General features: G+C 51.0%; 1 protein-coding gene across 5 annotated transcripts in view; it reads right to left on the bottom strand.

Annotated features, from left to right (window-relative positions):
* Positions 1-24,210, bottom strand: part of LOC105488384 (trafficking protein particle complex subunit 9) — a 724,351-nt gene that overhangs the window by 180,484 nt on the left and 519,657 nt on the right. The gene's annotated exons all lie outside the window — the stretch shown is intronic.

Genomic DNA, 24,210 nt, shown 5'->3' with positions numbered 1-24,210 from the left:
AGCATCAGCTTCCTGACTCGTCCATCCCGAATGAGAAGGGACTTTGAGCAGACAAGGAAATGGCGTGAACACGGACATATGGATCACATCCCAAGAGAGGATCATTTTCTCCTTCAGCCTCCTAGATCAATTATGGTAAAAAAGAGAAATTCTTCCTCATTATTGTTTTCAATTGAAGGGGAAAGATAAGCTGTATTCTGAAAGTCAAAGCTCTAGGTGATCCAATCACAGCACCATCAGGGACTGCACCAACACCAAAGCAATGGTGCCCCTGTCCCCTGGGCCTGCCGTGGGCCCGCCCCGCTGCCAAGCAACAGTCTCTGTCGCCACCACCTCCATCCCCGCAGCAGCCCTGGGAGGGAGCAGATCCGCCTGTTGCAGAAAATAAGGTCGCTTGCCCAGGGTCTCAGAGATGGCAAATGGGAGACGGAGAATTCAAAGCCAGGCTGGCAGGAGCCAGGAACCTGTGGTAAGTATCGACTATAAGGGTCCAGAGAGCCGTCCCTATCGCCTGAACTCGGGCACACACGCTGACAGGTGCTTGGAGATAATACCGCTCATTGTTAACAAGCAGCCCAGCACCCCCACAGCCAGCTGTGGCCCATGCAGTTAGGGGACTGAGAGCTCTGCCAGAGGTCCCTGCTGCAAATAAACAAGCTGTGGCCTGGGGCCAGGCAGTCTGCCGTCCTGTTCTTTGCTCCACGTAGGGCTAGAAAAACACTCAATGGGAGAAACTTGAGGAGGTGCAAGCGTGAGGCAGAGCCTGGCACTCCTTCAATCATGTCAGTCTATGATTCGGAGGCATCTCGTTTTTCTGAATCTTGAGCTCCTCACTGCAAATTGGAGGTTGAGTGGGGCCCATTGTTTCTTCAGTTTGGATTCTGGGAGTTCAGAGAAGGCCAAGGGTTGGGAGTAGAGTGAGCATCAGGGAACGGTGGCCTCTTGCTGCAGAGGTGGCTTCTCCGAAGAGAGATGGTGTGCTCTGAGCACTCTGCTTCCTCGATCAATCGGCCTGGCTGGTCTCCCACGGAGGGAACTTGCGAAGAGTCCCCTACTCTGCACTGGGAAAGCCCCAAATACACAGCATCTCATTTTATGCTTACAGAGATCCTATATCACCACCCTCACGTCACAGAGAGGTGTACTGAGTTCATACGAGTAGAAATCACCAGCCAGTCACCAGAGCGTGAGCAAGACAGCCAGAGCGAGGGGCCCTCCCCAGCCCTCCCACCATGGAGCCAGCTCCCCTTGTGCTTTAGGACTCAGCCAGACACCGCCTTCCCTGAGCAGTGCCTGTTCTCAGCTCGGAAGTGCCCGACGTTGGGAGCTTCTCCCTCCATCCCAGCCAGCACTGCTGTGGGAAGCACAGCCCCTCTGCTTGCACTTCTCCGGATCAATGTTTACTTTAGGACCTTTAAGTACTGTTTTCTTCAGCGCAGAAAATAGTGCTTAAGAAAATGGAATTCACCTAATGCCACTGGCTGCTGGCTGCCCTCCCTCTTCAAACGGCAGAAGGCAGCGCAAGACCTGGGCTCCTGCACCACGGGTTGTGTTTAATTGATTTCCTTCTGCAGAGGCCTCCTGAGGACTGCTTGGCCTGCTGGGTCCAAACGGCCACAGGTCCAGCAAAAGCAAAAGCAGGGAGGAGCCGGTGCCCAGGGCCTCATTCCCCATGGCCTCTGAGGCACAGCATGCAGGGCCAGGCCTTGGAGTCAGCAGGCAGAGCTCAGGCGCCCACCACTGCTCTCCACTCCCTGAGGGTCTGGCACTGGGGTGAGTGTCCCGGCTGCAGGGCTGCGTTTGGGATGGGGCGCTGCGCGGAGGAACGGGCATGGGCTTGCAGCAACATAGACTGGAGCGCAACCCTCTTCTCACCTATTTGCTTTGTGACCAAAGGCAAGTCACTTGAGTGTCCCCAGGCCTTGGTTTTTGATCCACAACGTGGATCTCCTATATTGCAGGGCTAGTCAGGATTTGGGAGAATTGATTTGAACCACTTGGCACATAATTGGTGCTCAAAACAATTATAGCTATTCTAATACTTTTGGGAGCAATTCAAAAGTTTTGAAGTGGACGATGGCGATGGTGGCACGACTCTGTGAATAAACAAAAATCACTGAGCCATACGCTTTAAATGGGTAAACTGCCTTGTGTGCAAATCAAATCTCAATAAAGCTGTTATTAAAAAATATGGCTATTAAAGGAAGTTATCGTGATAAAGATCAAACTAGGTAGCTTTTATGAAGACATTTTGTGAAGGTATAAAATGCAAAATAAATATGAGATGTTCTGGGCATTATTTTCACCCACTGACCGTGTACATAGGTAACACTTCACTCAAGCTAATATCAGGGTGTCTGCGTCTCCACTCCATCCTCACCTTGGTTGTGTCAGAGCTGTTTTCTTCAACTTGCTGCCCCCATGCTACTAGCGTGTGGCCCAGAGCAGGTGCGGAAGACCCCATGTGCAGGAAAGCAGTGGCTCAAGGGCCCAAGGCAGCACGGTCTGCATGCTCCCTGGTTTTACCCTTCGTGACCCGCTCAGACCCCAGGCGCAGCATGGCATTGCCCGGACACTTCCGCCTAGTGCTGGGAATCGTTCCAACACTCTTCCAGATTTACTCTGTCTCTAAAGGTGGGTTTTTGGTTTTTCTCCAATGCTCCTCACTGAAAATTCTGAAGATGTTTGTATTAAGAGTAAAATACTGGCCGGGCGCGGTGGCTCAAGCCTGTAATCCCAGCACTTTGGGAGGCCAAGACGGGCGGATCACAAGGTCAGGAGATCGAGACCATCCTGGCTAACATGGCGAAACCCCGTCTCTACTAAAAACACAAAAAATTAGCCGGGCGAGGTGGCGGCACCTGTGGTCCCAGCTACTCGGGAGGCTGAGGCAGGAGAATGGCGGGAACCCGGGAGGCGGAGCTTGCAGTGAGCTGAGATCTGGCCACTGCACTCCAGCCTGGGCGACAGAGCGAGACTCCGTCTCAAAAAAAAAAAAAAAAAAAAAAAAAAAAAAAAAAAAAAAAAGAGTAAAATACCTATCAGATTCTTTACCACTGGGGCACGGTGGCTCATGTCTGTAATCCCAGCACTTTGGGAGGCTAAACCAGGCAGATCACTTAAGGTCAGGAGTTTGAGACCAGCCTGGCCAACATGGTAAAACCCCATCTCTACTAAAAATACAAAAATTAGCCGGGCATGGTGGTGCAAACCTGTAATCCCAGCTACTCTGGAGGCTGAGGCAGGAGAATAACCTGAACCCAGGAGGCAGAGGTTGCAGTGAGCCGAGATCGTGCCACTGTACTCCAGCCTGAGTGATAGAGTGAAAGTCTGTCTCAAACAAAACAAAACAAACAAACAAACAAAGATTCTTTACCACTTTTCTGCTATTCGTTTAAAGTCTGAAAGACCTGGTTTCCGCCTGGGTCTACTTCTAATCTGCTGTGCCCTTGGGCAAGTCACCCTGTCCCTGAGCCTCCCTCCTGGTCTGTAAAGAAAGGAGCCACTGCCTACACAGTGGCAGCCAGGAGCCAGTGAGCGACCTAAGTGGGCCCAGGGCAGGGCACCCAGCTGGGGCCCGAACAGGGCTCACTCCCTCCTGCTTTCTGAATTGTAATAGAAAATAAACTATTTTGAAGTTTCTCTGCCTTAGATGACAGAGAACCAGAGTGTTTCCTTGCTTTTCCAAAGGGTCATATTCAGCTCACAGTAGGCTGGAAAAATCTGCTACCACAGCAACTGCCTAGGTGAAGGAGCTAGGTTCAGGACCAGCAGCATCTGCTGAGGCAGCTAAGTTATGGTCCACACTTCCTTAAATGAAAAGCTGGTGCACCGACTAAATCTCAGCTTCTCTCAGTTCCTGTTAGGTTCTTCTGGAGTGCCTGTCTGAACTCGAGGAGAGAGGCCAAGAACGGCAGTGTGGTGGTCACAGAGCCTGCTTCTGCCTCCATCACCTCTGCCGCAGACGTGGCTACGTTCCACACCTGCTGTAACAGGTCTCTGAAGGTGTGGGTGCCACAACGGGGAGGCCACCCTGCCAAGCAGGTGGGACCCTGGCAGCCCCCATCACATTTGTGTAATTTGGATCTTGCCGGACAGCTAGAGGACACTGGCGCTCCTGTGAAACACAGGCTGATGGAACCACTCGGCTGTAGTCTCCCGAGGCTCTGCAGTCTTACCATACCACGCGACTTCTCCAGCTAATGTGCGAGGGCAGGCAGTTATAACATCACGGCAGAAACAGGGATGCTGCCCAGGGCCAGATCTGAGGGCAGAAGCTTGGGACAAACCATACTGGGGGTGGCTCAGCAGTATTCAGAGAACAGCTGTCATCTTGCAGGCCCTAAGCTCAGTGCATGGGGACATAAAATGAACCAGAAACAAGCCCTCATCTTTCCAGGAGCTTCAGAAGCCCATGAGAGAGATGGACAACAGAGAGCCAGGCTTTGTTTGTGTAAGCTGTGGTAAGCGCTGTGATACAGAACCTGTAGCATGTTAGAGGAATATGCAGTATCAGGCACTGATCCTGCCTGAGAAGCTTCAGGAAGAGCTGGAGAGAAGTGTTGACCAAGTTAAGACATGCAGTAAGGGGAGCTGGCAGGTAGAGGGCTGCGGGTGGAAAAGGACCATCCCAGATACACGCAGCATTACTTGCAAAGAGCCGGGTGGACTAGTGCATGCAGGCCAGCCAGGGACCCTGGATGATCATCGGAGTGGACAGAGGGGACTGGGGAGGGACGCAGCTGAGAGGTAAGCAGGGGCCATATAAGAAGTGGCTATGGGCTGCATTCAGGTGCACACCTGCCCCCCACTACCGCATCCAGGAGCGCACACCTGCCCCCCACTGCTGCATCTGGGAGCATACACAGCTCATCCGCCACCCCCCACAGCAGCCTCATCCAGGGGTGTGCACACCTGCCCCTCCCTGCTGTCATGGATGGTCAAACAGATGGACAGAGAAGCCCACATGGAAATAAATGTCAAAGGCTAATGTTCAGAAGACAGGAAATCAAGCAAGGTAGCCCAGAAAAGAAACAACAGAAGAAAGTAAAGGACATAAACTACAGAGAGTGAGAATATTTAGTTTGCAACAATCACATATGTTAACTCATTTATTTTCATTTCCTTCCAAGGTTAATCCTTGAAATGGTTTGGTTTTCTTTTTTTTTTTTTTGGTGGAGTCTTGCTCTGTTGACCAGGATAGAGTGTAGTTGCACACTCTTGGCTCACTGCAACCCCTGCCTCCCAGGTTCAAGTGATTCTCTTGTCTCAACCTCCTGAGTAGCTGGGACTACAGGCACGTGCCACCACACCCGGCTAATTTTTGTGTTTTTAGTAGAGAGAGGGTTTCACCATATTGGCCAGGCTGGTCTCGAACTCCTGACCTCATGATCCGCCTGCCTCAGCCTTCCAAAGTGCTGGGATTACAGGCATGAGCCACCACTCCTGGCCTGAAATGGATTTTGTCTTCATAAAGCAGATGAGGAAACTGAAGCTCAGGCAATGAAGTGACTGCCAGGAGTCAAGTCCATGTGGACACACGACATGTCATTCCCTGGGCCAGACAGGCATGGCTGGCCGCAAGAGTTGGGGCAGCCTCCATAGGACAACAGGTGAGGCATGGCTTCCTCCCCCTGTTCCAAGTGAGAAGTGGCCCAGAGGCCACCTCTGAGCCCAGGACCAGATCTGAGGTTCCCAAAGAAAAGTGCATCTTCCTGCCTTCCTCACACGGAGGCAGGAGAGAGGTAAAGGATGGGTCCAAATCCATCCTGTGGACACCAGACAGAGCTGGGACATGAAGCTCAGGCCCAGAGAGCCGAAGATAGACAGGAAAAGAATATGGAACCTCTCTGGCCACTTTTTTTTCCCTGGTATGTCACTAAAGCAAGCAAGCAAGAGAAATTGGCAAGAGTGTTTTTGGCACCCGGATTTCAGGAACACCGTGGCAGCCTCCCTCATCAGGCTCATCAGAAACCACAGAACCAGCAGAGTCAAGCCCTGCAACAGCTTTTGTAGAATAGCTGCAGATGGGCCACACCGGTAAGCCAGCTAAAACACAGTATTAGGGTCCTGGGATGCCAGCCATTCCGGAGGTGAATGAAAATCTACGGAGGGACACCGTGCCTGGGTCATCGGCCTCCACGGAAGTAAACATCCCTGTATAATCATCTCCCCTTTGAGTGGAGCTGAACCTATACAAGATGACCACATTGCATCAGTCTTTTTCGACAAAAATCTTTCCATGTTAGGATGCAAATCTCTCTTCCTTCCACACGATGCCTGCCTCAGTGTGACCCTGTGACAACACCCCACGAGGGCTCAGGAGACATGTAAAACACCACGCCGTGGGCTTCTTCTGGCGCCCCATCTGAACACATGGGAGCTGCATGGGCCTCTGTGGCTGGCACTGCTCGCACTGTTGTCCCCACCCCCACTCACGTTTCACGAAACACTCTGCTCCTGTCACTCCCAAGTTTCAGCCACACCTCCACCTGGCTAAACTCACCTCAGCCCTACCCTCACCTGGCTAAACTCGCCTCAGGCCCATCTTCACCTGGCTAACCTCGTCTCAGCCCCACCTTCACTTGCTGAAATTCCCCATCTGCCGGCCTCCTTCTCTCCCCGTGCTTCTAGTGGCTTCCCTGACGAAGCACGTCTGAGGGGGCCAGCATTGCACGTGTGCAGAGAGTCCTCAGAAGAGCGGAGACAGAAGGTCTGTGTGTTCACCTTTCTAGCACCTGACCCAATGCCTCAGACATAGCAGATGGTTGAAGAAGAGGCTGGTGGAACTAAGAGGCACCCAAAAGCCTCCTGGAGAGAACTACTCAGTAGAGAGCTGATTGGTTTTAAGGCAGTGAAATGCCCCCATTTCGTTAACAAAATGTCTCAATCATACTGAATCAGTAGCTATTAGTTTAAAAATGATATTATATCTAATTACATACTCCATCAATTCTAAGTGCAATCTCATTTTCCCTAGATTAAAGGGGGGAAGCAAACAGGAAAAGGAAATATTCAAATGTGCCTTGCAAACAATCGACAAGGTCCATGCCGAGCACGGGGGAGGGGGCGTGGCCAGGGCCCCACAGGCCGTCTTGTCTCAGGCCCCAGAGCTTAGTGCAGGGTGACGGAGCAGAACTCCAGGGTGTGGAGTCACAGAAACCCGGACTTTCATCCAAGCTCTGCCTCAGTATCAGTGTCATCTGGATAAATCAGTCAGCCTCTTGAAGTGTTTTCTGACTGTGAAGGTAAAGGACAATAATGCTAACCTGAGAGTGTAACAGTGAGGTTTAAAAAGCCGCAGGCCAAGCGCTGGGCACAGAGCATGCACCTGAGGGCCAGCGGTGGTACCTGGCATCACTGCTTCCCATGGACAATAGGAGCCCTGCACCTGACCCGGCCACATGGAGCTGAAGGGAAAGCAGAGGTCACAGAAAATGCCAGAACCTCCTTAGGAAGGCATTCAAAATCCCCCAATTCCCTGGGCCCATGCACCTTTGGTTCTTGCCTGCACACCCGTACCATGGGACTGTATCCTGCCTGGGAACCATCAACGCACCATCATGCTGTTGGGCCCTGGCACAATCCTATTCCAGCCGCCAGGAGGCCCTGCCTTCAACTCTTGGCCTAGGAATCGACTGGTTCTTCAGGGATAAGCTCTAATACATTCTGCTTTGTAAGCCACCTCGACTCCTCCCCACCCCCAACCCCACCCCCAACCCCACCCCCGAGAACCAAGCCCTCGCTAGCTATATACCCATCACTCTGTGCTCACATTTTAATCCATCATCAGCCACACTTGACACTGGTTTCTCTGGAGGCCTGTTTTGTCTGCCTCCTTCGCTACTGGACCATGAATTCTACAGAGGGAGGGAATGACGTCTTACTCATCTTTCACAGGCCTAGAACTCAAGGGCTCATTACATGTTAGCTGAATGAGTTACTGGAAGCTGCCTTAGATCACCTGAATGACTTTCACGAGCAGGGGGGTCAGCGGTGTTCAGTGTGGCCCCAGAGGATGTGGCCAGAACAGATGGGCTGCAGTGGCCACCAGCTTTCTGTTCTCCAGCACGAGAGGCCACCTCACTGCAACTCCCGCCTCCCACTGCCTACAAGAGAGAGCTCCCCAAGACACACAGAAATAGCTCCCCAAGGAATCCAGGAGTGAAACAAAAGCAGGAGAATGTGGAGGAGTCAACACATACAATGAGCTCGCCCACGGGGTGGGGGCGTCTCCCACTTTTCCCTCCACCTTTTCTCCACAGGGTGGAAAAAATGCCCCGTTACAGAGCATCAGGCAGCAGCACTGGAGGCTGAAACTCTAACAGAAATACTGCCTTTCTGCCCAGGAAAAGGGGTGGAGTCTTTGTAGGCTGCAGAGTTGCATATGGAGGTGGGGGAATCTTAGAGGGGAGAGAGCTAGAGAAGCAGACCCTTTAATTCTGCATAGAAACCTGCAGAAATCTTGGATTGATCCCTGAGCAAAACAGACCCAGCCCAACAGTACAGAGCCATACAGGCCAGGCGTGGTGGCTCAGAAACCTGCAGAAATCTCGGATTGATCCCTGAGCAAAACAGACCCAGCCCAACAGTACAAAGCCGTACAGGCCAGGCGTGGTGGCTCAGAAATCTGCAGAAATCTCGGATTGATCCCTGAGCAAAACAGACCCAGCCCAACAGTACAGAGCTGAACAGGTCGGGCGCGGTGGCTCACGCCTGTAATCCCACCACTTTCGGAGGCTGAGGCGGGCAGATTGCTTGAGGCCAGGAGATCGAGACCAGCTTGGGTATCACGGTGAAACCCCATTTGTACTAACAATATAAAAATTAGCTGGGTGTGGTAGTGCACACCTGTAATCCCAGCTACTTGGGAGGCGGAGGTGGGAGCATTGCTTGAACCTGGGAGGCAGAGGTTGCAGTGAGCTGAGATCGCATCACTGCACTCCAGCCTGGGCGACAGAATGAGACTCTGTCTTAAAAAAAAAAAAAAAAAAAAAAAAGAAAGCCTTAGAAAACAGAACTGGGGTTTGACTACCCAACACACACACACACACACACACACACACACACACACACACACACACGTTTCAGATTTACCTCTGAGTTATGCACAGGATAGACCTCAGCAGCATGGGAAAGCCGTGAAATGAGATTTGAACCACACACGTCTCAGCCTGACTCCCCAAGAGGCACACAGGTGGTACAGACCCAATAGTGTGCTGCAGCTAGCTGGTTCCCACTCCCAAGAGCCAACTGTTAGCGTCTCTTCTCCACTCTACATTCAGTGACGTTATATGGATAGCTTGAAATTGGCCAGAAGGCAAGTATTTGCACTACAAAAATCAGCAACTGCTATAATCCAGGGCTGGTTGTTAAAAATTAACAGTCACACTGGAGAGACCCAGACCAATGCAGCAGAGGCCTAGGGAGTTGAGCTTGAGGAGCTGAGATGTGAACTTCCACCCAATAGGACCAGGCAGAACTTAAGGTCTGAACCTAACTGGACTGAGGACCTGCCAAGACTATACCAGACTCCTGTGGTAAAAGAAAACACATTCAAAATGAAGTTTTAAAAATAGGAATTTACAACAAAGAAATAGAAAATACAAAAGAGAGGCAAGTGGAAAGTTTACAACTTAAAAATACAAATAATTAAAAAAACAAACAAAAAAAACACCTCCTGGATAGCTTGAACTTGGGAGGCAGAGGTTGCAGTAAGCTGAGATCGCACCACTGCACTCCAGCCTGGGTGAGAGAGTGAGACTCTGTCTCAGAGAAAAACCAACAAAAACACCTCCTGAATGGAGAACAGTAGAATGGAGGTAACGGGGGAGAGGGTAAGTTAACTTGAAGACAGACAAGTCATAAAAGAAAACATTGAAAAACTGAACTGCATCAAATGTAAAACTTTTGATATTCAAAAGCAAATCACGACTGGGGGAAAAAAAATCACAACACACTGATTAAACAAAAGATTTGTATCCAAGACTATATAAAGAAATCTCAAAACCCAATAATAAGAACTCAAACAACCTAATGAAAAATACGTAAAATAGTTAAATAGACATTTCACCAAAGACAGTTTCAAATAATCCATAAATACTTGGGAAGATGCTCAGCATCCACAGTCATGGGGGAAATGGAAATGTTAAATTATCACAATGGGAAACACCCACAACAGCTACAGTGAAACAGACTGACCACACCAAGTACTGGCAATGACTGGCGTGGAGGAGCGAGAACTCTCACACACTGCTGATGGGAGCGCGCAAAGGAGTCTGCTGGTTTTTTTTTTTTTTTAGACAGTCTCTTACTGTTACTCAAGCTGGAATGTGGTGGCACAGTCATAGCTCACGGCAGCCTAGACCTCCCAGGCTCAAGCAATCCTTCCACTTTAACCTCCCGAGTAGCTGGGACTACAAGTGTGCACCACGACACCCAGCTAACGTTTTTATTTTTAGTAGAGATGAAGTCTCATTATGTTGTCCAGGCTGGTCTGGAACTCCTGGGCTCAAGCGACCCGCCTGCCTTAGCCTCCCAAAGCTCTGGGATTACAGGTGTGAGCCATTGCACCTGGTCTGGTCTGGTAGTTTCTTAGTTATCCACAGACCTATCACATGGGCCAAAATCCTACTCCCAGATATTCACCGAGAGCAATGAAAATACGTCTGTGCAGAGGTCTGTTGAGGAATGGTTATGGCAGATTTAATAGCAATAGCTAAAAAAGTAGAAACAATCCAAATGCCCATCAACAGGCAAATGGATACATAAATAATGGAATATTTTTAGAATGAAATATTCAACTATAAAAAGGAACAAACTATTGTTGCAGGCCAACCCCGTGGATGAATCTCCAAACCATCATGCTGAGTGAGTGATGTCAGACAAATGCAAGTCCTCGCTATGTGATTCCATTTATATAAAATCCGGGAACACACGAGCTAATCTACGGCAGAAGCAGGCCAGGGGCTGCTGTGGGACAGACTGCAAAAAGAGCACAAAGAACTTCTTGGGGTGACACAAACATTTGTTATACTGAATGTGCTGAAAATTCTCTGGGTGTAGACATGTATCAAAGCTGACCAAATTATTCACTTTAAATATGTACAGTTTACTCTTCCACAACAATCCTTCTATAAAGTTGTACCAAAACACAAGCCCTGTGTAAATGTCTCCCCACCAAAACCACTTGAGAAGTGTGTTGTCTAAAGTCAGAAACACCTGGGTTTGGGCTGGGTGCAGTGGCTCATACCTATAATCCCAGCACTTTGGGAAGCTGAGGCAGGTGAATCACCTGAGGTCAGGAGTTTGAGACTAGCCCAGCCAACATGGAGAAACCCCGTCTCTACTAAAAAGACAAAAATTAGCCGGGCATGGTGGCGGGTGCCTGTAATCCCAGCTATTCAGGAGGCTGAGGCAGGAGAATTGCTTGAACCCGGGAGGCAGAGGTTGCAGTGAGCTGAGATCGCGCCACTGCACTCCAGCCTGGGTGACAAAGCGAGACTCCATCTCAAAAAAAAAAAAAAAGAAAAAAAGGAACACCTGGATTTGAATCTTAGGCCTGGCAAGAGACTGAAGTTCCTTGACCTCAAGGTCTTTGTGAGTACAATGAAAAACCCCACAGCATCCACCGACCTCGGGGCTGCTGTAGGTACTGAGTGAGCGCGTGGCTGGGAGGTCTGTCCCGGCCCTGGAGGTGACGCATTCTCCACGCCATCTCCATGCTTGTGCGCCGGCCACAGTGTCCTGCCCTCTCTCCACTCCTGTGAGTTCCTTCCTGGGAATCCCAGGGCACTGTACAGTCTGTGTATGGCGCTCACAGGGTCTTGTCTCACCCTTTTGTGGGTGCATTTTTATCTCTAGGAAACCACAGGCGCTGCAGAGGAAGAATGCATCACAGTCTGTTGATTCTCCACAGTCCCTTGCATCACAGTCCGTTGATTCTCCACGGTCCCTAAGAAAACACCTTGCAAGCAGCAAGCCCCTCCATGCTGCTTACGGGAGACCCATGCGTGGGTGCGGGAGGGTGCCCGAGCTGGTGCTGTGCATGCCAATGGCAATCCCATCTTGTGGAAAATCTATGACTAGCAAATACTTCACAAAATCAGGAATTATCTTTAGTTCTATTTGTTTAAAATAAAGAAGCCATTCTCTTAAAAATGTACTAATTAATGAACACGCTTCTACATTTTAGGTTTTATATACTTTTCTGTCACTTTCCCTGACAAAGTCACAGAGGTAGGAACCATGCCCGTCACATTTTAAACAAACACATCCCTAAATTCTTACAAACCACAGCACAGAGTGGAGGATCAATACATGAATCTACTGAAAGCTTGGGGCCACCAGGATAACAGATAAAGTCTGATACATTTGAGTTAAGACAAGGTGCCTTGAAATAACTTTAGCGCAATGCCTTTCTCAAACACAGCAGTGGTCCCAGGCTTACCAAAAAAAAAAAGCTGGGGGGCGGGCCAGGCGTGGTGGCTCACGCCTGTAATCCCAGCACTTTGGGAGGCCGAGGTGGGTGGATCATGTGAGGAAAAAAAAAAACAAAAAACTGAGCTTTCCTGTGCTTCAGGCAGTTCTTGGCTTTGGTTTTTCTCTCCGCACAGAGTCACCATGCGCCTGCTTCTTCTTCCTGAGCTACAGGCTTCCATGGTCTTCCAGAAGAACAATACTGTCCTCTTCTGAAACCATGTTTCTGCACATACCCGGCTGCTTCAGGAACCATGGCGCTGTGCACCCGACGCGTAGGTGTGTGGGGAGTGGACTCAGGTCCCTTGGCTGGTCACCCAGCAAGCCTGGGCAGCGCTGGCCAGGTGTTCAAGGAAGGCCCAGCAGAGCAGGCTGAGCTGGGATGGGCCTCTGGGGTCTGCCCTCCCCACCTTTCCATCCTCATCTCCAGCCCAGCCCTCTCTGCCTCAGACCCTTCGATGTCCTGTAAAATGGAGTAAGCACCACCTTGTAGTTGCAGTGCTCAGGAGCAGCACCTGACACACAGAAAGCCATCGGTATACATGTTTGGCACTGTGCGTGGATTCCGCCGCTTCTCTACACTTCTCTGTTATGCACAGGTAATTTAAACATTTAGCATCATGAATGGCATATGCTAGGGGCTGGACAAGCATAACTTCACTTCCCTTATTTCTGGGACCTCCTGGATGCCTAAGAGGTGGCAGCCAAGGGGGTGACACCCAGGAAGAGCTGAGCCCCTTAAGCCTCCTACACTCTATCTTAACGCATGTTTACCCTCCATCCCAACTCCTGGGATGGGAAGGCTTATAGTGTGGGGCAGTGGGGCTGCGCCAGCCGGGAGTTGACGTGTAACGTAAACAAGACACGGCCAAGGTGAGCAGTGGCAAGGCCAGCGCACTCACACATCACGGTTCTCGCCGGTCATCTTCTGCCGTGGTGTCGGTAGGGCAGGTGGGTGGCTCAGGATCACAGGGAAGACAAGGGGGTTAATGACTAGAGCCAAGCCTTGGAAATGGACTTCTGTTCTGCTTTCCAAGCAGCAATGCTAGGCAGGCATCGAACAGATAGGAGATAGTCACACCCTCTGTTTTCAACCCTAGACATCGAACAGACAGAATGGTAGCAGTGACAGATTAACATTCAAAGGCCATCTTGATCCTTCTAGACCCATCAAATCCAGTAAGGAGCATCCCCCTGTTTAGACCCATGGAGGAGGGAACTTACTTTGCAATGAGACTTCATTTTCAACCAGCCCTAGTGATTTGCCTTCCAGAGCTGGAGCTCCCTTAGAAACCCAACCTAATTCCACCACTATCTTACAGATGAGACCCTCTGAGGGGAGGCTCAGACGGGGAAGGAGGCAAAAATGGGGCCACCCCTAGGTTATCATGAGGATGAAATCACGATGACAGCAACACTGTAGAGTGCTCAGTGTATGCCGGACACCTGCATTAGCTCACTGACTGCGCCCGGCGGTGCCCCCTTTCACAGGTGTGGAAACAGGCACACACAGGGTGCCCGCCCTGCTGGAATCAGCCCTCAGGTCGAGGCCCTGGCTCTTGTCCTCCCACCTCCAAAACTGCCCCAAAGGGGTGAGGAAAATAGCTTCTAGATGATTCTAACCCCACCTCTATAACCACAAGCTGTGAGATCCTTGGAAAACACTTCAACCTCATGAGGCTCAGTTTTCTAATCTGAAAACGAGAATATTAACCATAGATAACTGCCACTCACTGAACACCAGCTGCAGTAGAGCCGAGCACACATGTAATCCTCACCGCAACCACAGGAGCTAGATCCTGACATCCCCGTCTCAGAGCAGGAGACTGAGGTTAACAACGTGGCAAATATCCACAACGACAGTTTCCGCAAGGCTTTTCTAGTGGAACCACCTGCAACCACAGCCCTCGAAAGAAGGATGAACACTCTTCCACAGGGCCTGGCACGCACCTTAAGGCAGGTGCCCACTGGGACCCTGTCTGTGGTGTCAAGAATTTTACGGTTGACCTTGAAGACCACCTAGTCCAAAGCTCTCATTGTACAAAAAGCCAAGTCCCGAGGTCACACAAAGCTTTGGAGCTGAGCCTCCGGGCCCCGCAGTCTGGAAAGTGCTCCTTTCTCTGCATCCTATGGGGCTATCAACTTGGCTGGTCCAGTCTGCAGGTCTACATCCTGCCTGCCTGCAGAGGCGGGGGTGGGACCAGTGCAGGTCTCCACAATTTGTCAGCCCATCCTGATAAGTCTGAGGCTCCGACCATCATATCTCATCACAGCGTCATTAGGATTACAAGTGCCACGCGGTAGAAGAGGAAGGGAAACACGAACAAAGTGATGAGAAATTAAGCCCATTTCACCCGGAAAAGATGACTCTGATTTATTGCTCTATAGCAGCTGACGATGGCCTGTCAGAGAAATTCTGTGTTGAAAATAAAGAATAAAAATCACCCAGAGTTGTTTTGCCACACATCCAAATTAGAAAATGCTACTCTCCAGATGATTTATGCTTCTATTTTTTTCCCTTATTCACAGAGAATTTGTCAAGCATTACAAGAGCACCTAAGAGCAATAATACAATTCAAAAGGAGACAGAAGGCCACGGAGGTGTTGACGTGCGGCTGAGGGCTGCGTGCTGGCCCAAAGGCAGGGCTTGGGTGCTCAGAAACATTAACCTTACAGGGAGGAACAAGGAGAAACCAGCCGGGCAGGCCCCGCAGGCAGCCCCCAGAGCCGCTTCGCCGTGCAGCCGAGGGAGTCCCGCACCACGGGGCCTCACTCAGGGCAGCCACCGTGGGAGAATGTCCCCACCTCACGGATGTCAGGCTTGGCCACAGGTCCTTGGCCACGGGATCTGAGTAGAGTGACATATGCCACACAGGATCAGAAGCACGCTGGATGGACCACCACGTGGTATGGCCTCCTTTCTTTCTCCCATCATAAGTACAAGATAACGTTGGCTGACCTGACTCCTGGGGTAGAAACATCATGTAGAGACCAGGCGCGGTGGCTCACGCCTGTAATCCCAGCACTTTGGGAGGCCGAGGCAGGCAGATTGCCTGAGCTCAGTAGTTTGAGACCAGCCTGGACAACATGGTAAAACCCGTCTCTACTAATTTACAAAAAAATTAGCCAGGTGTGTTGGCACATGCCTGTAGTCCCAGCTACTTGGGAGGCTGAGGCACGAGAATTGCCTGAACCCCAGAGGTGAAGGTTGCAGTGAGCTGAGATAGTACCTCTGCACTGCAGCCTGGGCAACAGAATGAGACTGTGTCTTCAGAAATAAATAAATAAATAAAATAAAGCAATATCATGCAGGGCAAGGTCCCAGGCCCCAGCCAACCTCTCGTTGATATGTAATGTAGATGTCAACTCATGCTTATAGCCACTGACATTTAGGAATAGTCTGTTACCACAGCATAAGCTGGTTTAAAAAAAAAAAAAAAATCATACAGCTCTTCTTCCCAGAATGCCCCTGCACCTCTGCTCTGGTACACAAATGCTTTCTCTTCAAGGCATGGTGCAAAAACCAGTACTTCCAGAAGCATCTCCTCATTCCCAGCCGGGAGCAACGTTTCTCTTCTCCAGACCCCAACCCCTCAGCTGTCTACCCAAGAACTTCCTCCGTGTTTGTTTTTTGCATGATTCTTTGTGACCAAGCTGTGTCTCTCCAGCTGCCTTGAGGACATGCCCAGGGAATGGCGCTCTGAATCTTACCTGCATTCTGTGCCTACTTGCTCCATCTAAAGCAGAAAACTCCACAGCTAAGATCTCTTCTAACATTTAAGGAACAGGGCCTAATTAGCACATGAATATGTGTTGAATTGTGAATGAATCAATGAGTATGGAAACTACGTTAGACGCAGTGCTTAGAGAACCAAGTTGCCAAGGGAGATACCATCTCTCCTGCAGGAAGGAAGTCCTGCCTCCCACTGACTCACTCAGCGCACAGCCTTGAAAAAAACAGAACACGAGTTATAACCCTCAGATGTGGGGGCAGAATAGGACCCATTTGGGCTGACACAGGCCATGGAAACCACAGGGCCAGCGTCTTGAGCCCTTGACGGTACGCCTCTGACACACCGCGGCTGCAGCGGACCCTTCTCCACGTTTTTGCCCAGCTCTCTGCACCCCATGGCCGGGTCTTGCCTCCCTGAGGACCACACTGTCTGCAAGCCAAACCTGACTCTTCTACTTATACTTGCTCAGCATTTTTGTCATCCTTGCTCTTGGCCAGTCCCTGTCTTGGTTTCTGCTCTTCCCACACAAAGTTTTGGGAATCAGTTCATACATATTTGAGATTAATCAAAGTTCATGATCAGTTCTGGACTGCTATGGACTCCAGATCCACCTCATGTAGCCATGTGAGCTCTGGTAAATTACATAACCCATTGAGTTTCTTTATAAAGCAGCAACAATAATGTTATGAAGAATTAAGGTAAAGATGAGAAATAGTATAGCAAAAGCATCTACTATGCTATGTGGTTGCTAGTAGGTGCCATCTATTATTTATAAACCTACCTGATTGTAACACTATCCTGTCTATATTTCTCCATCCTTAGCTGATACATTATAGAAATCTCTGTGAGAAGTTATACTCAGCAGAATTCATTTTTGAAAACAAACTTTTTGTAAAACAGGTTAAGCTACGTGATTGCCTTTATTCATTCAACAAAATGCTTTGTGTGCCAACACTAACAGCCACTGTTTTAGGCAAATGCGGCTGAATCCCTGACTTCGAGTCCAGTCAGACAGACAGACAGAGAGAGAAGATGAGAGTAGCTGTACGTACAGCAGGAGCATGCACAGGCTGCCTGGCAGGGGTGTCTCCTGTCATTATAGTTAGCAGTGATAATAATGACAAATATTCTACCACCATCAATGACAATTTGCAGAGACAATGGAAAATCTGGGCTCTTGAAACTTCATTCTTCCAATCTCTTGTAGGCCGTGCACTGCTGACTGGCTTTCCTGGTGCTATTTCAGTGGTACTCACAGTGTAGACAGCGCTTTTTACTTAATGATCAGCCCCTGTCTGAGTCATCATTTCTAAACTGCTCAGCAATTCTCTTTCAATCCTCTTCCACCTTCAGGAAACTGCCTTCCATCCACTGAGGAATCTCTAGGCTGCACATGTGGCCACAGGAGGCCCCATCCCTGCAGACCAGGGAAGGCGCGCCCCTCTGCTCTAGACTGGGGAAGGCGCGCCCCTCTGCTCTAGACCGGGGAAGGTGCGCCCCTCTGCTCTAGACTGGGGAAGGCGTGCCCCTCTGCTCTTGCAAGTAGACACATGGGGCCCAACCCCAAAGGTTCCTTGGTCAGTGTTCACTCAGACAGGTGACACGGCTCTGGACAGGGCTGTGTGCTGGCCAGAGGACAAAGAGGACCTGACCTGTAGCCACTCACACTTGAGATAGGAGCCCCAGCATTGCCAAGTCCTACTTGTGGGCTGGGTCAAACCAGGTTAGCATTCTGAGGCTTTGCCAGGACACCTGCTTCCTAGGTTTCTTGTGAGAATTAGGCAAGACGATGTTCACGGAGTCTTCAGTACAACACATGGAGAAGACAGAGGACCACAGGTATTCCATAGGAGACCTGTCACTTCACTGCTTAGGATTTCAGCCCCTCCCTGTACATTATCTCATGGGAGCCCTGAAATACCAGACAAGATAGCACCGTGCAAGAGAAGGTGCGAGGTGAATGAAAGCCTACTGGTGTCTGCATGCAGGACCTTCTGTCCTAGAACCCCAAAACGGCGGACTCAGGACTTCTTCAATGTAGTGGCTGCCACGGAAGGAGAGGGGAAAGATTTCTTTAAAATTACACATGCTTTTGTGTTTGGGAGATCTCGCTTATCCTGTCTGCTTCTCAGGGTTACAGGGTGACCTGCCACAGTTCTGAGACCTTTGACTATTTCCTTGACTCTCTGGGTCTCAATTTCCTCATCCATAAAATAAGAAAAAAAAATGCGTATCCCATGGCATTCTTACAGGAATTCAATGAGAGAGAACAGACTGCGTGTGCAGACAGCGCTGGGCAAGTCCATGGCCAGCGTGTTGGAGTCCTCCCCTCCCTTCCTAGCTGCTTGCCTACAAAACAGAGCAAAGAGGATGGTATCTAGCTTCCTTCCCAGAGCTCCAAGTTGGGAAACAGGGATAGGATATGGCATTTTTGTGCAAAGCATCTCTTAGTTAAAATATGCTTCTCCAGTCTTCACTTTCTTTTTTTTACATTTGTTCCAAGTTCAACTTATTTGCCGTATGAACGCTGGCAAGCCGCTTGATGACAGTAACAAAATAATTATTTGCTATTATAGCCTACCATTATTTAGTGTGTTATAATTTAACACACCTTCAGAACAATCACCTCATTTCATCCATACAAGAACTCTTCCTCATTCACCGATGGGGAAACTGAGGCACACAGATGCCACACTAGTCACCCAAAGGGATGGAGCCGGAAATGCAGTGTCAGGATGGCACGTGACCTTTCCTGCTCCAGTCCCACAATGGGGAAGCCTGCACCATGTGGGGAGAGCCACTCCTGCCCAGGGCTCGGGGAACCTGGTACGAGCACAGGCCTGGAGTGGCATCACATGCTTACGCTGACCTCCACCTCATCTGCTCCACACCTGTTGGTCTCTGAAGACTCTCAGACTCCTCACCTGAGGATTCCTGGCATCTCTGACTCCAGTCCTGCTGAGATAGGGCCTACCAGAGCCCAGGAACGCCACAGGCCAACAAACCGTCTAGCACGTACCATCACAGCTCTTAGTCCTGCTGAGGGAGGCTTTAGAGATAGGAAATCCCAAACACCTCCTAAAGTGATTTCCGAGGGAGGCAGTGAGCTTCTTCATTCATAACATGCATGCTAAGTGCCAGCTCTGCAAGGAGCACGAGGCCACATGCTAGGAACACAAAGATGAAGAAAACGCAGCCCCTGCAATCAGGTGTGAATGATGAGTGGGGAGGTCGACGCCTATCTGCGGAGCTGTGACAGACGCTGTGACAGACGCTGTACCAGAGCTGGGAGCCCATCCGGTGGGAGCGTGGGGAAGTCACTGGGCTTAGTGCCTTCTAAAGGTAGAGCAGAGCCACTAGGCCCCTGAGCAAGGGCAGGACACCTCAGGACCAGGGCTGAGAGCTGAAAGGTAAGCGTGTGGCATGCACAGGGTGAGTGGACACTGCAGTGTGGTATAAAGCACGGAGAGAGTGGGGGAGTGGGCGCTGCAGTGTGGTATAAAGCACAGAGAGAGTGGGGGAGTGGGTGCTGCAGTGTGGTATAAAGCACGGAGAAGGTGGGGCTGGACTTCAGGCTGGAAGGGGGGGCAAGGTCAGACCATGCCTTGCTGCATCCCAGGAGGGGGCTGCTTTAGTCCCCTGTGTCTACAGGATATTGTGAAACCATGAAACATCGTGTTCTTGGAGAGTAACAGTAAAAACTCTTTTTTTATATTATGGGGAAGAGGTTCAGAAGAGTGGACACAAAACGATCCCAATTTGGTGTGAATGAGGTAAAGTAGACACAGACAGCAATATGGGTATGGGCCCAGAGGGAGGCATTCTCTCTGGGTGCTGGGATTCCGTGTCATCCAAACATTATTTTCTCCATACTTTTCCTTCTTTTCTAAAATGAACACATGTTATTTTTGTGGGTTGGACTGACGTCTCAAAGAAGAAAAGAAATCCCCTTCCTGGGAGCCCAGGGCAGCTGCGGGGATAGCGCTGGGGGCAGCGGCTTCAGGAGCAGGCGGAGGCTGGAGGGCCGAGGTGGCGGGGCCAGTGCTGGAGCCAGTGAGGCCAGGCAAGAGGGAGGATCCATGTAAGCCAACAGAGAGACCCCTGTTGTCCACACTGGAGGCAGCAAGGAGAGGAGGGGAAGAGAACTAGAATGAGGCAGTTCTGGAAGTGCTCCTGGCAGACGGCAGGGCGGTGAATGAAAACACTTGGAAGGCACAGTGTGAAGCGGAAACGCGGATGCAAATGTCACGTATTATTACCGCTGCCACCATGGTTTCTAATCGCGTTAAGCATGGGTAATGAAGCCTTCTCTGGCCAGCGCCTGACAAAGCCATCAGTGAGCAGCTGCCACCAGGACCCCACATGTACGCCACTGCCTGCTGTGGCGCAGGACGCTGACAGGTGAAACATGTTGCCAGATGCACAGAGACACCTCCTCAGCGGCCCTGCATCTTTGGGCATTTGAAAACAGAGTTCCCCTTGTGGGAGATCAACTCAGCCAGAAAAATCGTTTGGGAGTCCGGCTTAATATTGAAAATGCCACAACCACTGAAATAGAAATAGGACAATGTCTGTAACGATATGAAATTGACAATTAGGGATAAGAAATACATTCCTGAATTGAAACAATAAAGCAGCAGCCTCTCTCCACCCACCGGTGCCTGGCAGGTCTTTGTCTGGGAAACTGACAAAGCTGCCCCACCTGTGTGTCAACTCAGCCGTCCCTATGCTGAAATCAGATGAGAAAACCACACAGCCAGTGGGTCCTTTGAAACAGTCTTTTTTTTTTTCGAGACAGAGTCTCGCTGTGTCACCCAGGCTAGAGTGCAGTGGCGAGATCTCAGCTCACTGCAAGCTCCACCTCCGAGGTTTATGCCATTCTCCTGCCTCAGTCTCCAGAGTAGCTGGGATTACAGGCGCCCACCACCAAGCTCAGCTAATTTTCTGTATTTTTTAGGAGAGATGGGGTTTCACCGTGTTAGCCAGGATGGTCTCCATCTCCTGACCTCGTGATCTGCCTGCCTCGGCCCCCCAAAGGGCTAGGATTACAGGCGTGAGCCACCGCGCGCGACCAGAAACAGTCTATCTTAAATGTGCAATTCCTTGAGACACACAGAGATATACCCGATTAATTTTAAAAGGCCAAAGGAGAGAAATGAGACAAGTGAATAAAGTGCCACATCCTCAGCTTCAGCTCCTCCCTTCCTCCCTGCCTCTGGACAGACAGGAGGGAATGCCCACTGTTCTCCAGATGCCAGGTACCAGGACACAAGGGCCACTCAAACATGACTTTGTCCTCAAAGAACTGGCCAGACAATAAGCAGGCGACTCCACCATACTTCGCTAAGGGCTATATTTGGGACATTTGCCATGGGAGCCAGAGAATGGGTGAAAGCCCAGAGTCCAAGGAAGGTCCTGGAAGAGGTAACACCTCTGCTGGACACGGCGGTCTGGAGAGGTCGAGGAGCATAGGAGCCAGGGCCCTGCAATAAGTGGGCAACGCACAGCAAGAGGTATGGAGGGCAGGTGCCAGCACCTGAGAGGAGGCCAGGGACTGGGGCGAGCCAGAGAGGGCAGCTCCCTGTGAGTGAGGAAACTCCAGAAGGAGGTGGTCCGGCACACTGCATGGGGCTCAAAGGACAGAGCCTCCCCAGCCAAGACCCTCAGCCCACCCCGCCCCCCCAGGCCCCATTCCCAGGGCAGAATCTGCTCCCAGCCCATCCAGGTCCACAAAGGCTCCTGTTTGAAGCTGCAGGGCTGCAGGTGTGGAAAGCACCCCTGTTGCGGGGACCAGTGTGCATTCTGGCAGCCCCGTGTCCCAGGCCACCCCATCGCTGGCGGCTGCGTACCTCCCCCTGGTCCTTTTGAGCAACCACTCCCACCTTCTGTGGCTCCAGAACAGCCTGGTCACATCTGATCATGGCTTATTCAGTATTGCCCAAAACAGTTTCAGTTCCTAAGTCCTAGAATTGGAAAGAAATCTCTCAGTTCAGGATGGCAACAAAAATGCCTCCAGGGCCCAGGAAGAGAGGGAGCTGGTGGAGAGGCAGGCGCAGGTCTGGTCTGCGGGAAAGGCCTACCCCGCGGGCAGCCAGGCCGCAGCATGTGGCTCTGCCCAGCTCCAGCTCCTGATCTTTCAAGAGAACCGGAAAGGAGATTGAATCCGAAATTCCTATATTCTTACAATGACAGCTCAATTTTTTTTTTTTTCACCCTAGGCAACCCAAATATATCTGCGAGCTAGACTGGGCCTGCTGGCCGCATGTCTGGGACTCTCGTCGTTTGGTCGGAACACACCATCAGCAGGTCCCCTCACCCCCGCCTCAGAGGAGCTGCCACGGCCTCCACCTTACACACAAGGAGCACAGGTGTGTGACTGCCCGCAAGTCGCTCTCACCTCCGAACTGCCCTGGCGGTCAAGTTTTTCTTACTACATCTTCTCCACCATCTCTCTAGACACTGACACGAATTACTAGACAGAGAAACATCCGATGCTGAAGTTTGTGTTAATTGGGGAGTTTTTGCTACGCTCTATTTCCAACAAATATTATCATCTTCATCATCTTCATTTTCAGTTTCAGACTGTGGAAACCTCATAGTGCCAGAAGGAATGAAATGAAACATCATAATGAAATGGGGAGGTGGGATTTTGAAAAATTGAAAAGTACATGAATCCGACATACAGCTAGAGTGTATCTGCTCCCTCCTTCCAGAGGCAGGACGTGGAAAGCGGCAGCGCCAGACTCAGCAGAGTCACAAGCCTGGGCTCAAAGGTGCAGAGGGGCTGGCAGGGACACAGGGCAGGGGCCACGCTCCAGCTAGGCCAAGGGCAGCTCCACTGTCACCCACAGAACTTCCTCCAAGAAGCTATGACCAAACCAGCCAGAGGAGAGCCACAGGCACCTTAGGCCAATGTCCCTCTTCCTCCTTCCCCACCTCATGGCCGGCCATACAGAGCTTTGGAAATCAGAAGCCCACCACAGCAAAGGTGGCTGGAACCCTAGGGAGGGACAAACTTACTCTCCCACGCAGAGGGAGGCTGAGTTCCAGCAGGGCGCTGGGCCAGGGTGAAGGGGAGCTGGGGAAGCGGACAAGGCTGTGGGTGTCCCCTAGCACCCACGATAGTGAAGTGCATAAGCCGGGCACCCACAGCAGCCTATGAAGGGGGGCTGGGGTAGCACCTCCCATCACTGTCCTCACTGGGACGTACCTGGGGAAGACCTACATGATTGGTTCTCTGGCAGGCCCAGAACCCCTTGGCATGGGCGAATGGCAATGCCTGTCGGGCCTCAGCACAGACACTGCAGAACAGGGCAGCAGGGCCTGGGGGAGGCATGGTCAGCTTGTCTTCAGAGCGGGTGGGCGTCCTCCCCGGCCCTCAGCCTTCACAGGAGGCTGCCAGGTGAGAAGGGTACAGTCCACATGCACTATGACCAGGACCCTGGGGCTGGGGAAGCCTCACAGGGGGACAACAGAGGCCGTCAGAGCAAAAGTGGTTTGTCCACTTCCCCAGAGGGCCAGCAGCCCCTAGCCAGGAAGTGGGGCCGAGATGCTGCCCCAGTGCCCAGAAGTGAGGATTCGGGGTGGAGCCTCTTACTCTAGGAAGAGGCTGTGCTCTGAGCTGCAAGGCTAGAAGAGTAGGACTGAAAAAGGGACACAGAGGGCCCAGTATGGCAGGAGGGCAGGCCAGAGGCTGGGCAGGAGGGCAGTCAGTGCCCTCATCCTATTTAGCCTTAACAAAGGCAGAGAGAGACTGTGCCAGGTGGTAACATCACCATCCAATTCAACAGCACAAGGAAAGGAATTTTCCAAGGCTAGTCACAGCTATCTACAACACACTGGTTTGCCCAGACAGTATGACTGTAACTGCGGCAAGCCAGTGCTCCCAAACATGACCAAATGCAAGCATTTCAGTGAAGGTCTCGGGGCAGACCGGCCGAGCAGGAGGCAGGCTGGGCAGAGGGCAAATGCCACTCCGCACCCCTGGGCTCAGTCTCTG

Source organism: Macaca nemestrina, chromosome 8, assembly GCF_043159975.1.
Source record: "Macaca nemestrina isolate mMacNem1 chromosome 8, mMacNem.hap1, whole genome shotgun sequence".
NCBI lineage: Eukaryota > Metazoa > Chordata > Mammalia > Primates > Cercopithecidae > Macaca > Macaca nemestrina.
The sequence above is the reverse complement of the archived record's forward strand: the minus strand, read 5'-3'. Positions and strand labels throughout refer to the sequence as shown.